This window comes from Triturus cristatus, chromosome 6 (assembly GCF_964204655.1).
Source record: "Triturus cristatus chromosome 6, aTriCri1.1, whole genome shotgun sequence".
NCBI classification, from domain to species: Eukaryota; Metazoa; Chordata; class Amphibia; order Caudata; family Salamandridae; genus Triturus; species Triturus cristatus.
This window is the reverse complement of record NC_140589.1, coordinates 571,838,492-571,852,688: the sequence shown is the minus strand read 5'-3', so window position 1 is coordinate 571,852,688 and position 14,197 is coordinate 571,838,492.

The following is a 14,197-nucleotide window of genomic DNA, read 5'->3' as shown; positions in this document are numbered from 1 at the left end:
AGATTACGAGCAAAGTACCTCACTCAGTATTGAATATATTTTTTTCTAACCAGTTTTGAGTAACTAGTAGGGCACTTACCTCTACTTTCCCTCAAGAAACCTCCTCTCATCTATTACTTACACTGTTAATATTGCCAATGACTTTTAAATGGTTACTGATGCCCCTCTATGGTTTACTGCAGGAGGAGGCCCCAGTCTGCTTTTCCACTGCACTGGATCGATTGAACACAGAATTCTTGACTCTGGACGGTACCTGAGAAGGAGTGAAAGTATTGCTGCTTGCAAACTGGGGCTTTTTCACCCAACCAGTTATGTATAATTCACTTTTGCAACCTCCATAGTATATACTTTGACGAGCCTGTTGAAATGCAGACTAAGAGAGAATTCTGTCTGTCAGAGATGCGAGACTCCAAAGTCTGGACTTTTGCCCCGGTCATTAGCATATCCTAAAACACAAAAGCACTGGCAGGAAGTGGAAGACAACATCACTGAAATGACTGGTTTATTCTTTATGCTAGAACCCAAGGCAGCATTCCTGGGGTGGCTAAAACATACAGAAAACTTAGCATTATTGCTAATTAAGAGACAAGTTGCCAAAAAGCGGGGGTAGCTGGGTGCTGGCAATCTACACTGAGATGCAGCTTTCACCAGTCCACCCAAAGGACATCTGGGGACCTGTTGTAATTTGTACTTAAGGATTTTGTATTATTATCCCCTTTTCTTCATTTCCTTTCTCTTCCCCTACTATTTCTTTCTTCCTTACTCCTGTTCCCGCCTTCTACAATATGGTACCTTACCATGCTCTTTAGACTGTTGGTTTGACAGTTAGAATGTTCATGTTTTGAGGCACTCTGACAGCTGCTGCAACTGAGAGGCTGTTGTTATACCACAATAAAATACGTATTTATATTCTTCTTGCCACTTCGTAATAGGACCTGTATAAGAGCACTTGTCATCCAGATTTTCCAGGTAGAAACTGAATGTTGACTTTCAGGCCCATGCTTCTACCTTGTGATTACGGTGTATAATCTGTTGCATACGCTGAAATCCTGGAAATTGGGGACCTCATTTATGAGGCCCTGTTGTGTTGCTGGTCCGGTAACGCGACCGGCAAGAGGGGCTCATGCAAATCATGAAAGTGAGAGACTGCGGGGCAATAATTACACTGGAGCCAGGTTGCGTGTTTGACTAGTCTCGCCGTCGTAGCCCTTAATGGCGTACGTACGTGCGCGACCACCTTTATTAACTTGAGGTCACATGACCTCCACGTTGTGTGCCTGTTGCGTCACAGGCGCAACACAACATTCCTCCCCAACAAACATTGAAACAAAAACAGTCAGCAATGTCCTGAGCTACCTTCTAGCTCCTTTTACGAATTGCTACACAACAATGTTCAGCAAATATAACATAAAACAGTCTTACGTAAAGTAGTCCTTCAGGCGGCAGGAGGGCGCTGGGTTACTCCACAGTTGATGCTGAGATAGTCCCCTGCTCTGGGAGTCACGGCCTCCAACATCCGGGGCCTCTTCACCATGCTGGGTCTCGGGACAGTGATCACGGTCATTCAACGCCACACCTGCAGCGACTCTGCCCGGACTTGACGCGGAACTCGTGGATTCCCAGATATCATCAGCGGCCGATGCGTCTGCCACCCCACTGGAGCTCGCCTTCACCACTGCCAGGGCTTGACGTGGGACTTGTGGATTCCCAGATATCTTGAGCGGCCGATGCGTCTGCCACCCCACCGGTGTCGCAGGGCCACTGGTTGGACGGTGGGGTCAATGTGGAGGTGTATCTCTTTCCCCTTGAACCTTCCAATTCCCTGGAACACTTCCGAGAATTCAGATAGGAGATGCTGGATGGACTCCTGCTGTACCCCGAAGGCGAACGTCACTACCCCCAGATCCTCGGCGGCACTGCACCCCAAGAACATTCCCTGACCATCTTCGGTAACATAAACGTTGGTGGTGATGGATTGGGCACCATGTGATATGGATGTTCGGAATCGGCCTCGTATCTTCAGGGGTGTGTCTTGACCGTATGCGAACACTGTGTTGGTCGAGGGGTAGAGGACTGCCATGGGATTCATGGTGCGGTGTAAGGTCGACGCCATGATGTTGATAGTAGCACCGGTGTCGACTACTGCCATTACGTCTTGGGACCCCACTCGAATGCTGCACTGGGGCAAGCGTCGCGCTTTCCGGGTTGTGGTGCCGATAATATGGACTTTGTGCACAAACCGCTCTTCCTCCTCATCGTCGTCCATATCACTGGGATACTCTCTCTCCATCAGGCAGGGCATTTACCATTTGGTGGGGTTTGCGGTATCTCTTGGACCTGCAGACCTTCTCGAAGTGGTTAAACCGTCCGCACCCTGAGCATCTCTTGCCTTTGGCGGGGCACTCAGCTGCTGGATGGGGTGAGCCTCCGCAGTATCCGCAGGCTTTGGGTTGCCCTGATGTGGATGTTCCGGGTCCCTTCTTGACCCACCTCGTCGTGGGTTTGGTCGTTACGGCGTTCACTGGCTCGGCCTTCACAGGCACTTGGAGGGCTGCTTCGATATGTGCCACCTGTGCGTTCGACAATTCTTTGGCCCGCCCTAGGGTCAGTATGTCCATGAGGGACTTTCCGGATTCTTCAAGTATCCTTTCCCGGAGCTTGGTAGATGCGCAACCTTGAATTATCTGTCCCCTAAATTCTTCTATTTCATCAGGGAATCCGCATGTGGACGCTATGTTTTTAAGTCTGGCATGGTACGTGTCTAGTGATTCTTCTGGGAGCTGATGCGCTTACCTGAATATGAACCTTTCGTAATCTTGATTGGCCATGGGTTCAAAATGTCTGTTGAGGGCATTTATCAGTGTCTGGTGGTTCTTGGGTGTAGCTTCTACCAGTGTTTTGGCGATGTTATGGATATCTTTGCCCATCGCTCTTTTCTGGTCCTTGTGGACCTTGGTGGCCTCAAAGAATCCACCCAGTCCTTCCACTTGGGTGCCAGCGATGAGGGCGATCCTTCTACGATAAAGGGCTCTATGGGGGGTATTGTGGCCATGGTCATCGCCTCAACTGGAGACTACGTCGCTGTCCGTGCCTCTCACGCAGGTTTACTGTCCCTCCTAGATGAGGTTCCCCCTAGGGGCGTGCGATTTTGCCAATACTTATTGACTTTTCCCCACTTGCCAGGGCTCCCAGCACCCAGTTTTGCCACTATTGGCTGCTCACCTCTTCTTGTAGGGGCAGGGGCTTGGGCTCTTTGTGGGGGTCTCCACCTCTCCTGCTAATGGGTTCACTTCAGCCAGAACCCGATGTGTGCCTCAAGGGTGTGGGCCTCCCCCTTCTCCCTTCTGTAATGCAGTCCTGCCCCAGATGACAGATTAATCCAGGGGGCCTTATTCCTCCATGTGCACTGGGCGCTTGGTGACAAGGCCTGCACCACGTGGCCGGTAGGCCAGAGCCTCGCATGCAGCTCGCGTTGAGCAGGGGGAGGAGCAGCACCACGTCTCTTCACCTCTGGGGCCTCGCGCCGTTCCTCCTGCGCTTCCTTGAATGTCGTGCCGAGTTGCTGGTGCTCCGGGGGCCACGCCGTCAATAGGAACACAGCGAATACGCATCGGGGCACGAGCGCCGCGAGCCGATGGTAGAGCTCGCGGCTGCCACACCCCCGTCCACCGATCGGCGAGGGCACACCCACCCTCGTCGCCAGTTGTTGTGTTGCTGGTCCGGTAATGCGACCGGCAAGAGGGGCTCATGCAAATCACGAAAGTGAGAGACTGCGGGGCAATAATTACGCAGGAGCCAGGTTGCGTGTTTGACTAGTCTCGCCATCATAGCCCTTAATGGCGTACGTACGTGCGCGACCACCTTTATTAACTTGAAGTCACATGACCTCCACGTTTTGCGCCTGTTGCGCCACCAAGGGGTAACATTTGTTTGGCGCTCCCATAGTTCAGTGTGCTGACCCATATTTACAAGTCCTTGTAAATATGGGCCCCTTTCATGCAGTACTCTGCTTGAAAAGAGTGTTTAGTAAGTGTTGCTGTGGGTGTTCCCAGCAACACCCATCAAATCTGATGCATTCCCAGATTTACAAGGTTTCGTAACCCTGGGAATCTATCAGATTCCTATGCCTCCCCAGGTGGCATATGGGAGGCGCAAAGAGGAGAAATACCTTTATTTCTCCTCGTCTTTTCTTTTCTATGTTTTTTCTTTTCTATGTGTGCTGCATTCTACAGCACACATAGAAAGAGGAAAACAACTCTTGTGATTGCACAACTGAGTGCATATTTGGAGCAACATCAACTACTGGATCTTTCTCAGTATGGATTCAGAAGCTGCCATGGGTCGGAAACTGCTTAAATAACTGTAGTAAATAATATACACATTTTGGTGGATGCTGGGCAAACCGAGCTGTTGATCTTATTTATCTTGTCTTCAGCATTTGATACCATCTCCCCAAATAAGTTGATTAACAGGCTACAAGAAATAGGGGTCACAGAATCTGCATTGAAGCTGCTGGCTTCCTTCTTAACTGACAGATCAAAAATGTTAGGATGGACCAATTCTACTCATACCCGATTCTAAATTGTTGTGGAGTCCCTCGGGGGTTCTCCTTGATCCCTGCACTATTTAATATATACGTTTCTCCATTGGCAAAGCTAGTTAGATCTTTTGGGCTGGAGGTAATATCCTATGCAGATGATACACAGTTAATTGTGTCTATCACAGAAGACATAGACGCCTCAGCCTCCAATTTTAATAATTGTATGAAGTCAGTGGCTCTCTGGAGGAGAGACAACTACCTTCAGCTAAACGGTGACCAAACAGAGGTTTTGATGTTTGGTAATCATCACCCCGAATAGACCCACTCATGGTGGCCAGAAGCGTTGGGATCATGTCCCTCTCCGGTTGAATCAGCAAGAAACCTTGGTGTCATAGTTGACCCCAGTCTATCTTTCAAATACCAGGTTGATAGGACTGTGTCCACCTGCTTTTGGGTCATAAGGATCCTCAGAAAGATATTCCCATTTCTTTCCCTTGGTGCACAGAAGCAAGCCGATGTATCATTAATTTTATCGAAGATGGATTATTGCAATGCCCTTTTTTTAGAAACTAATAGGGCCTCCATCAACAAACTCCAACTGGTGCAGAATGTGACAGCAAGACTGATATTAGATGTTCCAAAATACCATTCAATGTTGGCTTGAAATTGCACTGGCTCTCAGCAGAATAAAGAATTCTATGTAAAGCCTTGTGTATTGTTCATAAGGCACTACACAATTCAGGACCAGAGGGAATCAGGAACATCTTTCACCGGTATGTCCCTATCAGACAACTGCAATCAGCCAATAAAAATCAGCTGGTTGTACAGAGAAACAGAAGGTCACGATGGGGAGGAAGAGCTTTCTTGGTCGCAGCAGCCAAGCTGTGGAACACTCTTCCTCTTTCCATTTCCGGCTTAGAATCACATCTTCCATTTCTCAAGGCATTGAAGACCTGGCTTTTTGCTTTGTGATTCAGACCTGTGAAGAACTGCTCCTACCAGATAACTGTAACTGTTGTAGCAACTCAATGCCTATGGGTACATGTTCACGCTATACAAATTGCTCATTCATTCATTCATTCATGCAGACGTTAGAGGTCACCAACGGACTGCACGTAATAAGGGACATTATTCAACCTGAGGTTATTTAACTTAACAGACGAGTTTTCATTTTTTCAATGTTTTAACACATGAGTGAGCTTTCTTCTGAACACAAAACTGGACCTGTGTTGTCTTGTGATAAAGGTGGGCAAGCCAACAGTTTAAGAGGAAGAGCCAAACCAGAACCGAGACAAGGGTCTGGGAACTGACAACTGAAAATGTTTGCTATTTAAACCATACAACAAAAATTGCACTTGCGCCACTTTTGTGCCGCCGTTGCGTCACTTTTGTGATGCAGCAGCGGCGCAAATCCTGCGCCATGGTGCGGGGTATTTACAACGTGACGCATCTGGGAGATGCGTCACGTTGTAAAGCCCTGCGCCACATGTAGGCGTTCCAGGGCAGGTGGGGGCATTCCGGCGCATGAACGCCTCCTAAAAGTGGCTGAGTGAAATCTACAAGATTTCACTCAGTCACTTTTAGGCCCATGCTGCGTCAAAACCCTGCGCCTGCTTGAAGCAGGCGTAAGGATTGACGCAGCATTGTACAGATAGGGCCCCCCAGAACATTGCTGGAGCTGCGTCGCGCTTGCGACGCAACTCCAGCAATGCGCCACTTTTACGGCACAGATGCGTCACGCATCTGTGCCGTTTTTGCCCCATGGTGCGCCGCATTATAAATGCGGCACATCCATGGTGGCGCAGCTGTGGCGCATAATAACTGGCGCATTCCTGCTGATATGCAGGGATGCGCCAGTTATCATAAATCTGCCCCTATATGTAAAATATAAAAACTCTCTTCAAAATTCGATTAAAGTGTATTTCTTTAACATGTGGAAGCTTAGATATTAATATGGCACTGAGCTTAAAAGTGCCATTTAAAATTGGTAGCTTTTAAACCTGAGTGAATTAAGAATCAAGACAATTAACATATAAAGCTGTACGTGGCCCAGATTATTATAGAGCAATATTATAGTCTTTTAAATCATACACAATAAATTTCGTACAACTGATATGCTGAACTCACACATTTGAAAGTGCTTTCAAACTTGATAATGATGAAAAAAGAGTTTTGATGAAATAAAATATTTGCCTAAAGTGACAGAATTTGAGTGGGGCAGCTGTGACTCATACAGGTTTTCTGGCTTCACTTTGTACAAATCAGGTAGTAAATGGACATCTCTTTCTTGAGGTTTTGTTTTTACATCTTTGTGTATTTTACTACTTTTTTTCTGTAGTACAAACTCAACCAGGAGGTATTGGAGTGCTTTGCATGAGAACCAGTTACATTACGCACAGTCACCATTCATTGTTTATAGGAATTGGGAGATTACGTGATTCGCTCAGAATCATAGGATGTTGACCCCATCCAGAGACTCAAACCTGGTTGCCCAGTTCTGAAGTTGACATCTCTGGCTGTAAAACCACATCCAGGGTAGATGAAGACTGGCAGAAACCACATGAAAGCTCAACTCATTCCATCAGAACCTTGTGCTGAGCCATAGTCAGACTTCAGGCTCGAGCTTTCAGTAGCTGGTCCACCTCTACAAGCAGACGACCTGTGCATATAAAGATACAACTCAAAAAATATTAAAAAGTAAGCAAGACAAATTTTTTTTTTTCTTCCAGTTTGCAATGGCAGCCTCTGAACTTCACGTATACAGCACTAACAGCTGCTCTATCTTTGGAGCACATAAACTATAATGCAAGCTCCAAATATCACTTTCTGCGTTACTTCTGTTTTTAGGATCAAACATTTGTGCATCGACTGTGATACCTGTTATACACTCGAATATGTCCCATGTAAACGCGCCACTCTTCTCACTGACATTTTCAACTAGACCACGATAAACAAGCATTGGAAAAGCTAATAGAACTCATTTATGTGAGCTATTTGGCTTTGTCAATGCTTTTAAGGCATGTTCTACAGAGGCGCAGCTGAAAGTGAAAACAAACACAAATGCTCTGACGTGGCCAGCCTTGCATAGGCAAGACCTATTGGCATTGCCAATGCTTGTTTGTTTTCTGACCCAGTTCCGACCTTGCACACATGTGCAGATAAATTACTCAAAATGCAGTTTGTATGTGACTTTTTGGAAGAGGGTATCTTGTCGATAATGCCAAGTACTGGAACATGGTGTTGCTCCGTCACAGTACAAAGATTATTAGGCTGAAACGTGAAAAACAATGATCTCATGCGAATGTTAATAAAACACGTGAAAATCATAAGCAGTAAATCATGGCAGATTTCAAGGCGGCTCTCAAGCTTCCACTCAAAGTGCAGATTCAGCAGTACTAAATCAAAAACACCGCAGCATGGGGTGCAAATTCTTCCAAGACAAAAATGTGTTTTACAGTGTAGTTTTTCATCTTTTAAATGGTGCTTGTGTTGGTACATGGAAAAAGCACAGCCAAACAAATAAAACATTGCACACAGTTTGAAGCGTAGAATACCAGTTCGTATGATGTCCCAAACAAATATTCACTTGCAGACAATAGCCAATTTTTTTAACCAGCTTTTTACAGATGTTAGGGATGCTTACAGTGAGATCATTAGTATTCATTCAGTTGCAACATTCAACTAGTAGTCAAGGAATGTGATACATACATAAATACGAATAAACTAAAACTCAGAAGGAATACTTGTGAGCATGTTATTGTCAATAACTATTCTGTGGAGGTTCTCATAGCCTCACCTGACCTTGAAAGTTCTCCCTGACATTGACATCAGAGCTGGAAGCAGCATTTGGAACAGTCACAATCCTGACTATAGAGACACTAAACTGTCAATGACAAATCCCAGGTCTCTCAACAACCGGCCTTATGCATTTGTCTCAAGGGTGAATTGAAAACTGAGAGCAATCCCAAACGCTTTGGCCGTCCATAAGAATGGCCTGTTCTTTTACGATGCCTTTGCCAACTGTTGTTTGCTCACGAATCGGAATCACAAGTTTATTTACGACAAGACGCACAATTTTTTCCAGGTAAACTTCGTCAGGTAAAACCTGCTGGTACATGAAGATTTTGGTGCACAAAGCACCAAATCCACATGTTATGTCCCATATTAAACTGAGCAACTTGTAATAGGTGATGGAGTGGAGATCCTATTATCTCAATCACTTCGTAAAATCATCAAATAGGACTATCGGCTAGTCGTATGAACCATTTATTGTCGGCTTGAAATGTGAGAAAGGAGCGAGCATCAGCAATCCATTTCAAGTACAGAGAAACCAATGTAATGCTGCATAAAATTAGGGAGAGGATGATGTTCAAACCACAAGTGGTTTACTAGCAGTTTAGTCAAATCGCAATCCAAATTAGATAGTATAGGTTCAGTAAAATTATCATGAGAGTTGTTGCGGAGTCCTCCTGTGTCCTGTGCACCCGCATTCTTTTTAGTGACTGGTACAGGTGGTAACTGACTCTGACAGTCCCTTGGCTCTGTATAACCAGGCCCATGGCTGGTGCTATGTTGAAAACACAGTGAAAACACAAAAGAGGGTACACTATATATTAGGGTAAACTTATAAGTGGCGTGACCTACCCTATAAATCCCTAGTACATAATAGGGCATCGGGATTAAAACTACCTATAAATCCCTAGTATATAATAAGGCATGGCAGATTAGAGGCCAACAGCCCTCTCTGCACTTGCCTGTCTGCACTGCTAAAAGCAGACCTGTGTTGCAGCACTACTTTTAAATGTAAATCATGCCCAGAATCGACTTTAGTTGTAGGGGCACTTAAAAAGGGAGAAACTACAATGTTTTGGGATTTTAGGTACACACAGGGTCTCCCTAGGTGTCCCAAGGGCAGGGGGTCATATCATTAAAAAGAGGACTCATTAAAGAGGTTTAATATATGCCCTTGGGATAGAGAAATTGTACATTTCACCTCCCCCATTATTAATGTTCTTCCCAAAATTGACGTTGGTGCTATGAGCACTGTGGAGTGAGGATCTACTCTATTTCTGCATATTCAGGATCCCTAAAGTCTCCCCTAGGTGTCCCATTAGTCATGAAGTTATAAACAGGGTCCTTATAAAATATGTTTTATATGCCCTGGTGTTGGGGAAACTGCACATTTCATTTGACATATTGTAGATCCCCAGCAACATAGGTTAACATTGCAATAGTTTATGAACACATAATAAATGCTAGGAATCAAAGAAAATATCATTCAAGGATTTAGGAGAAAGGTATTGATAAATCCAACAACATGTTATTGTTGAATTGATCCTTAAGTATACAGAAAATAAGTTATAAGACTCTCTTATCTTCAAGCAAAAATTCTGCCTTCCTGCCCTCTTCCCTGATTGGTCAGAGTTAACAGGATTAGCCAGGCTGCATTGATGAGGTGATACGTTTCTAACCCAGGCAGAGGCTATCTCTTGGCGAGAGCTCTGCTACACTGGAATGCCGGAGCAGTGGGGATGGGTCGTAAAGCATGGAGCTTTAAAGGGGAATAGGACAGGCAGAGAAGGCAAGGTCCATCTACCCCAAGCCCCTCTGACCCAGCCAGATGGCAGGCTTAATGCAGGTATTTGCAGCTCATAGGGGGAGGAGAGCTACGGAAACGAGCCATACTAGAGGTTGGTTTAACCAGTTCTTGCTCCTCTGTTGGGATTTCAGCCGTAGTGAATTTTGGGAGCAGATTATGCCACACTTTGGAGGAAGTGGTCATGCTCTGGGGTGTTGCCCTGTACCTCAGTGCTCCCATGCTTGGTCCCACAGAACACTGAATACATATGTGAGAGGTGCAGAGCCTCTCAGTTCTGCTGCTTGAAACTAAGAGAAGAAGAAGGATTGCCAAGCTGGAAACTTGATATGCACCATCAGGCACTGCATTCTGACTGACTGCATCTGCTGCATTATCTAGAACTACAACCTTTTGGATGTATCTTGCTTCAAGAGAATTAGAGTTGACTCCCTCCAAGCTACAGGTTAACCGAGCTCAGCTGCATCAACTCCACCAAGAGTCCCCTGCCTGGAGTTATCCGAGTTTGTAAAATTGTATACTTTATGGGGGGAAGATAGAGTGTGGGGATTTAGTCAAGAAAGCCCACATAAAAAATGAAATGGCTAAAGCCACCTCTCAGGCTAAATGTGTGCGCTCCTGTGGTATCTTCCTCTTCTCTTTGTCTGGTCCCTTCTCTGTGTTTTGTACTCTGCTGCTCATCCAGTCTCAGTGATGTCATGGAATGTTCCCTTTGTGTATCTTTGAGTAAATGGTCGGTTGATGTATGTAGGCTGAGCAGCAGGGATGCTGCTCCCGGTGGAGCTTATTCATCTGATTTACTTAATTCTACATGTGTTCCTGTCTTGACTGAACTTTGGAAGAAAACTTTCATCAAGATAAAACTACAACTCAGTCTACCTCCTTTCTTTGGATTTCACACCTCCCTTTATATGACCACTAGGAGAAGACATTTTACACTTGTATTGGATGTCTTTCATGCTACTACCCTGCCTTCTTGTTGTATGGTACAGAACTGATTGATGTATTGAAATGGGGCTTCCTAAACACAGTGGAAGGTTGAATTCTTAGAACCCTAGCCGCACTCAATCCAGGATTTTTGATGGTAGCCCATAGACTATATTTGGATTAAGAAGCACCTGGATGCGGGCCTCGCAGGGGTAGTGCATGGGCTCTGGGTCTGGCAAAGAGTGAGCATGGTACACTCAGGTTCTGGGTGTGAAAATACATTTTAGAAGGTCTAAAAGAAAAGTAATTCATTTGTAGAAATTTCATGATTGTGATAATTGTGTTGTAATTTGACCAGATTTCGATATTTACTTTGACACCGCACCAATTAAAAGCTACTTTGAAACATGCCACTTGGTCCTTAAGTTTCCGTAGGGACAGGGAAGCTTGCACTTTAAAGTAGGGTAACCATCCAGCTATTGACTTCTGCCTGCTAAATTAAGTACAGGCTTATATTTCATGGAATCTGCCATGCGGAGTGTGCCGTGTTTGGTTACTGTTGAGGCAGGGCATGCTTCTTTTAAATCCCCTTCTGGCTAAATGGTACAGTTCATCACTGATCTGTAACCTGAGTAACACTGGTCCCCAATATATTAACCATGTATTATGTATCTGTCCTGCTTTGTTATTATGTCAACGGAAATGGCTGAGGGCAATATGTTTACAGTTATCTATCCTCTCTGCCTTAGCAGTATTACAGCCTCTTTACAATCCTCTCAATTAAATATTTTGTAATAGAATTTTAACCTTTTAAGTGCGTTTAAAATTATATTGAAATGCATCAGTCATGTAGGATGTAGATGTTGATATTTTTATAAATTGTTTGCTTAATGCCAGACCTTCATGAGCCTCGCTCTACGCTGCCACAGTATTCTTCTGATACTGCAATCTGCGCTGCATTTCATTTTTAAAACTCCATTTGCACTTTGCACTTTGGCACATACTGCTAGCATTGATTTTAAAGATATTAAATTAATTAGTGGATCTCCTTAGTGCTTACCTCTGTGTCGCATCCAAGCATTCCTCCCTGGTCCAACACGGGCCCACCCGATGAGTGGAGGGAGGTTGTACTGACGGACGTGACAAGAGGCATTTCCGGCGGCGACCAGAAACAGGGGTGATGGTCTAGTGGCCACAATCCCTATTTGAACTCATGGCTGGCGAGCCACACAGCGGACACGTGCAGCGAAGTGACTAAGGCAAGCCCGTCTACGCCCGTCCGTGCCTGGACGTCACCAGGACCCCTGCTAGTTCTACCCCAAATACTTGTACACAGGACAAACTGCTCACGATCAGATACAATCTCTGCGAATTCCTGACTCACTCTCACATTGTACCAGAAGGTCAATTCTCATGTAGAGCTTCCAGATTACAAAGCACTGCGTCCCTCCATGCTCCATCTCACGAACTCCCTCCTGAGCAGAGTGAAGAATCTGGGCCCTCTGGCAGATCCTCACATAGTCGTGTCCAGGCCCAACAAGCTAACATTGGCTGGAACTGCTTTCTAGCCAATGTCAGATCCCTCCCTAAACATGTGGTTAACATATGGGATCTCCTGACTGAAAGTGATCAACACATTGGGTTTCTCATGGAAACTTGGATCAAACTCTCCTCTAACACCTCCATTGCTATAGCTCTCCCAGACGGTTATCTATCCAAAACCTCGACAGGACAGGACGGGCAGGGGGTGGTATAGCCCTAATACATAAGTAAGTCATACCCATCTCTATTTTAGATCAGATGTGCTTGGACGATATAAAATGCCTTATTTTCCGACTAGACCTGCACCCTCAACACAGCTGGAAAGGGGCTCTTGTTTAGAGACCCCCAGGTCCGCTATTAGATTTTACTAGCAAACTAATGGAATTCATTTCCCCACATGTCATTTCCACCCTATTTCTGGGGGATTTTAACACCCATACGGAGAATGCCCTCAACCTTGATGCCATAGCTTGCCTAAAAGACCTGCCCACAATCGACCCCTGGAAGATCAACAACACCCCTACCCATCTAGCAGGACACACTCTAGATCTCATATTAACTAACTCCACTAATATTGTCTGTGGGGAAAGGAGCCCTCTGACTTGCTCAGACCACTCTCTGGTGAATTTCCAACTTGTGAGTCCTAAATATTCCTCCACCTTCACATCACATGCCACACGCTGGTACAGACCCTGGCATAAACTGAAGCCCGGCCAATTCCTGACCCCTTTTGGCTCCTGGAACACCAAAACTAACACTTACTATGGAGAGGAACAGCCAGCTCATTTTAATTCCATTGTTCATACCACCTTAGACAATGGAGCCCCTCTGAAGCTTCATACCCACCCACCAAAACACACTCCCACTAGCTGATACTCCACGGTTCTACGTAATGAATAGAGCCAATGTAAAAAATTGGAACGGAAATGGTGACACTCTCACAGTGCGCAGGACAAAGAGAAATTTAAAGCCGCATTAGCGACCTTCCATAAAAATATTAAATCCGCTTGCAAGCTAAACATTGCTCATCAGCTGGAGCAAGCGGGGAACAATTCTAGGACCCTTTACCAGATCCTGAAGTCTTACACCAATCCCAGGGCATGCGAAACTGAGGAAACTTCCTCTCAGTCACTTTGAGACAATATAGCTTCCTTTCTTACCCAGAAAATCGAAGCCATCTACCAGAAAATCACTTCATCCAAGGAAATCTTATCGCACCCTACTACAGCATTTTCTACCTCCCTTGACAACTCCTCGCAGCTCCTCTGCTTTCCCTCACTCACTCCAGCAGAAGTTGAATCCCTTCTCACCAAAATTAAATCTTGATCCCCTTCTGATATTATTCCTGCAAAAATCTCTTCCAGACTATCCGCACAGCTAGCCACACCCATCTGCACCATTCTGCATAGCTCCTTGAAGGTGGGCAGGCTCCCCGCAGAATGGAAAGCAGCTCAAGTTGTACCCATCCGTAAAAATCTTAAGATCCCCACCACGGAGTTGTCCAATTACTGCCCCATTTCTCTGCTCCCCCTTCAAAGCAAACTTAAACAGATATTTTTCCGATTTTATTGAAACCTCTCATTGCCTTGATG